The sequence below is a fragment of the Strongylocentrotus purpuratus genome, unplaced genomic scaffold, assembly GCF_000002235.5.
Source record: "Strongylocentrotus purpuratus isolate Spur 01 unplaced genomic scaffold, Spur_5.0 spur5_scaffold_5, whole genome shotgun sequence".
NCBI lineage: Eukaryota > Metazoa > Echinodermata > Echinoidea > Camarodonta > Strongylocentrotidae > Strongylocentrotus > Strongylocentrotus purpuratus.
The window spans coordinates 45,090,707-45,095,853 of record NW_022145611.1 but is presented as its reverse complement, the minus strand read 5'-3'; the positions used below and the strand labels follow the sequence as shown (position 1 = coordinate 45,095,853).

At 37.2% G+C, this 5,147-nt stretch overlaps 1 long non-coding RNA gene across 1 annotated transcript; it reads left to right on the top strand.

The window, feature by feature from the left end:
* The first annotated feature begins 678 nt into the window (after positions 1–678).
* Positions 679–1,692, top strand: LOC115929793. Its single transcript, XR_004066733.1, has 2 exons — positions 679–1,115; positions 1,186–1,692. It is a non-coding gene; the product is annotated as an uncharacterized LOC115929793 (long non-coding RNA).
* Positions 1,693–5,147: the final 3,455 nt, after the last annotated feature.

The window sequence follows — 5,147 nt, the reverse complement described above, 5'->3', positions numbered from 1 at the left end:
GAGTGCTAGGAAGAGAGTTCCAAAGGGTTGGTGCAGCACATTCAAATGACCTGTCAGCCGGCATGTTGCCATTTTCCAATATAAAGACATATCAAACGGCATGTTGCCATTTTCAATGTATATCAACCGGCACGTTGCCATTTTCAATGTATAAAGACATTTCAGCCGGCATGTTGCCATTTTCCAATGTATATATCAATTAACCGGCATGTTGCCATTTTCAATGTATATCAACCGGCGTGTTGCCATTTTCATTGTAAAGACATATCAGTTGGCATGTTGACATTTTCCAATGTATAAAGACATATCAGCCGGCATGTTGCCATTTTCCAATGTATAAAGACATATCAAACGGCATGTTGCCATTTTCAATGTATATCAACCGGCACGTTGCCATTTTCAATGTATAAAGACATATAAGCCGGCATGTTGCCATTTTCCAATGTATTGTCACGAAATTGGTTTCATTTCGTAGATAGTTATTTCGGCGTAGATGGCGTAATTCAAGTTAAATATACAATGCTATTATAGTCACGTGTCAATTTCAAGAATGTTTGATCGTGCATGTTTTTGACAGTTTTAGTGTAATTACTTTTCTACCATTAATAACTACTTGTTCTCTTTTGTTTAGTTTTATTGATAAAAACTAGTGCTTTCATTTGATATATGGTTTGTTTCAATCTGATATTGGAAAGTGAAGTTATATCAATGTTTATGTAATTATTGGAAATCTAACGAGAATAATAAATGTATAAGAAATGTGTATATAAATCAAGTGTCTCACGTGGCTGTGAGCTTCCTGTCATAATCTACACAATTGCCGTCGCCCACTGGGGACACTTACTTTGTAAGGCAATCAGATTATGTTTGGATATTTGCCCAATAAAGTATTGCGTGCAACGAAATGATTGAGATGATCGCTTGCATGTCTTTCCATGGGGAAACCTAAAGTTGAAGTCTGATTTTAGGTGACGACCATGGTAAGAATCTAGGTTGTGTTTGTTGGGTCTTTTACGTTCTAGTATTAGACAATACCAGGGACTACTGTGTAGCAGAGCCAGTGGCATGGTCGAGTAAGCTGACTGTACGAAGTCAGACGGTCTGGTTGTTTGGAGGTGCATGAAGCAAACTGGTGCGGCCAATTGGAGTTGCATGCACAAGCAGACTGGTATAGACGTCTGGAAGGTGCATGAAGCAAACTGGTGCGGCCAATTGGAGTTGCATGCACAAGCAGACTGGTATAGACGTCTGAAAGGTGCAGAAGCGGACTGGCCTAGTTGGCTGGTGGTATACGACGGTACAACGGTTGGTAGAAGACGGTGGTCGAGAGGTGGTGCGGAGCAATATATCAGACTGGTGTCAACGTCAACGGGGCAGTATATTTCTGCCAAACGGATCCACGGCGAAAAGTTGTACCGGACTAGGAAAACCTACCAGCAGAAGGCAATCCTGACAAGATAAGCTGCTGGGAAGAACATCGACAGGAACCGGTTTCGTTACATGTGGTGTCAGAAGTGGGATCCAGTGACAATGGCACAAGGAAGAAATAGGCAGAATCGACCAACGCCAGGAGAAATGATGAAGCACTTAGAAAGGAGTATGACAGAAGTAGATCAAATGATGGAGCAACTACGTGCTTCGATGAGTCAGGAATCAGTTGCAGACTCAGAACCAGGTCGCCAGGAGGCATTTCTCCCAACTCTGAGTGGACAAAGTGCATCAGGACCAACTGCAGATTCACAGATGCCAGCGGCACAGCAGGTTAGATTTGGTTCAACGCCCCGAGAACAAAGTAGGCGGCTGCCTACTGCAGGAACTGGAGTTCATATTACACCACCGCTTTTCAATGTATATCAACCGGCACGTTGCCATTTTCAATGTATATCAACCGGCACGTTGCCATTTTCAATATATATCAACCGGCGCGTTGCCATTTTCAATGTATAAAGACATATGAACCGGCATGTTGTCATTTTTCAATGTATAAAGACATATGAACCGGCATGTTGCCATTTTCCATGTATATCAACCGGCACGTTGCCATTTTCAATGTATATCAACCGGCACGTTGCCATTTTCAATATATATCAACCGGCGCGTTGCCATTTTCAATGTATAAAGACATATGAACCGGCATGTTGTCATTTTTCAATGTATAAAGACATATGAACCGGCATGTTGCCATTTTTCAATGTAAATCAACCGGCACGTTGCCATTTTCAATGTATATCAACCGGCACGTTGCCATTTTCAATGTATATTAACCGGCACGTTGCCATTTTCAATGTATAAAGACATATCAAGCGGCATGTTGCCATTTATCAATGTATAAACAAATATCAACCGGCACGTTGCCATTTTCAATGTATAAAGACATATCAAGCGGCATGTTGCCATTTATCAATGTATTAACAAATATCAAGCGGCACGTTGCCATTTTCAATGTTTATTTGTATATTTGGTTGCTGAATGAATGATTTTTATGTGCTCTTTGATTTTCATACGTGGTCTGTTTATCCAATGATTATCATTATCAATAGTAGTTGTATTGAAGTAGAAAGTAAGCTTGAGCTGGATATATCCACCACATATCCCACTGTGTTGGCTGTCTTGTGTATATCGTATCTTTAAACTTTTTAAAATCCTAATTTACACAAAACGACTGGCTGGTGCGTCTATAGCTGCATACAAACAGTACATACAATACACGTACACAGCATAGTATACACAGTATAGTACGTACGTACTTCGAATTGAACTATTCAAAGTCTTACCAAATTGACGTTCTCTATTTCTGATTTTGGGTTTGCAACTTCGCTTTAAACCAGTCACATCGTATAATCTTATTTTCTAGTGTACTGAATCTTAAAGAGCCTGTTCATCCTTTCTAAATATCTACTGATTTGAGTGAATTTAATTCAAATTTCGAGACCAAAAAAAAAAAAAAAAAGTGTCCTCTTACCCCCCCCCCCCCCCCACTGAGCGACTTTTCGGCCGGCTGAGTCGCTGCGATCTTTTTTTGGGACCCCCCCCCAAAAAAAAAAATGTCCTTACACCCCCCCCCCCCCCCCCCCCCCCCCCACTGAGCGACTTTTCGGCCGGCGCGATTTTCAAATTTTCCTGAGTCGTTGCGAAATTTTGGGCCCGATTTTAAACCCCCCCCCCCCCCTTGAAAAAATCCTGCGTACGCCACTGGTCAAATGCCTTAGCTGATCATAAGCATGTTATTGGAGTATTCATGGATCTGAGCAAGGCATTTAACACTCTTGACCATACACTACTTATACGTAAATTGGAATACTATGGATTGAGGGGTGTTGCTATACAATGGTTTAAAAATTATTTAACAAATAGAAAACAATATGTATGTTATGATTCAAATGAATCAGAATTATTATCTATAACGTGTGGAGTGCCACAAGGGTCAATCCTCGGCCCTTTGTTATTTCTGATATATGTAAATGATATTTATAATTCATCAAATGCACTTCAATATATTTTATTTGCTGATGACACCAATGCATTTTGTTCCAATTCAGATTTTCAGAGCCTTTTAAGAAATATTAACATTGAATTACCAAAATTATCAAAATGGTTTAGAAGTAATAAACTGTCTCTTAATTTAAAGAAAACAAACTATATATACTTTCAGAACAGAAAAAATAATGATATTCCTGACATCGAAGTTACTTTGGATGGTGAATTATTGGAAAAAAAGGATAGCACAAAATTCCTTGGTGTTTTGATCAATGAAAATCTGAGATGGAATAATCATGTGCAATATATTTCTAATACTATTTCACGTAATATTGGTATTCTCTGTAAATTGAAATATTATGTCCCTTCAAATATCTTGTTTATGTTATATAATTCATTAATACTGCCATATATTTCATATTGTAACATTAAATGGGCAAATTCGAAAAGTAACGTTGACACCATTTTACTGTTACAAAAGAAAGCAATGCGTGTATGTACTGATTCTTCCTATCGCGACCACACCCAATCCCTTGTTTTCAAAACTAAAAACTCTAAAAGTTGATGATATATATATTCTACAAATAGCACACTTCATGTTTCGCTTACAAAATGGTTTACTACCTTCTTATTTCCCCCCATTGTTTAATTTGAATAAAAACATCCACTCTTACCCTACAAAGCAAACTGAAAAATTCCATTTAAGAAATCCAAAAACCGCATTGGCTCTCAAATCCATAAGACACGCCGGCCCAGACATCTGGAACTCTCTGCCCATTGTAATAAGAAATCATAGGACATTGTATTCATTTAAGAAGGCAGTTAAAACTATGTTATTGTCTAAGTATTGATCCTGTGTGTAATTGTACTATATTCATGTTCGTGTGTACATTGACTGTATATTCAACAATAATGTGTAATCGTCCATGACCTAGTATCGTTTAGCCATTCATGAATGAACCTGCATTCAATCAGCAGATGTACGAGATTTATTGTATTATTACCAACGCTCCTTCTCTTCCCTTTCCTTTTCTTCTTTGCAAGTCAGTCTTTTCTATTTGTATTTGTTATTGATGTTGTATCTAAGTTGAGGGCTGCGGGCACGTCAAGCTACTTTGCTTATTTTTGTAGCCCTCCTGCATCTAATGTATGTTAATTATGCATTCAATATATTTGTTCAAATTCGTTTATTATCTGTATAAAATTATATACAATTAACATATTGTATCAAACCATATTATGTTCATGAAAATGTATGATGAAAAAAGAAAAAAGATGCAGAAACCAATAAATCAAATCAAATCAAATCAAAATATAAACGTAGAAATTTTGCCAAGAAGAAGCTGTAACTAGCATTAGGATCACTTAGTTTGAAATTCCAATATACATCTTTCAAACGTTCATTAAATGTAATAATATTTCTTTCATTCATTATTCGTTTAAGTATATGCTTTTTCTTTTCATTAATTCTATTGGAATAAGATATACTGAAAACAGGAAAATGATCACTTATGTCAACCAAAATCACACCACTAAATTTATTTTTCATATCATTTGTAAAAATATTATCCAATAATGTTGCGGAATGATCAGTAATGCGAGTAGGGTTGTGAATAAGTGGGTACATAAAAAAAGAAGTAAACAAATTCAAGAAGGAATTTGCATTTTGG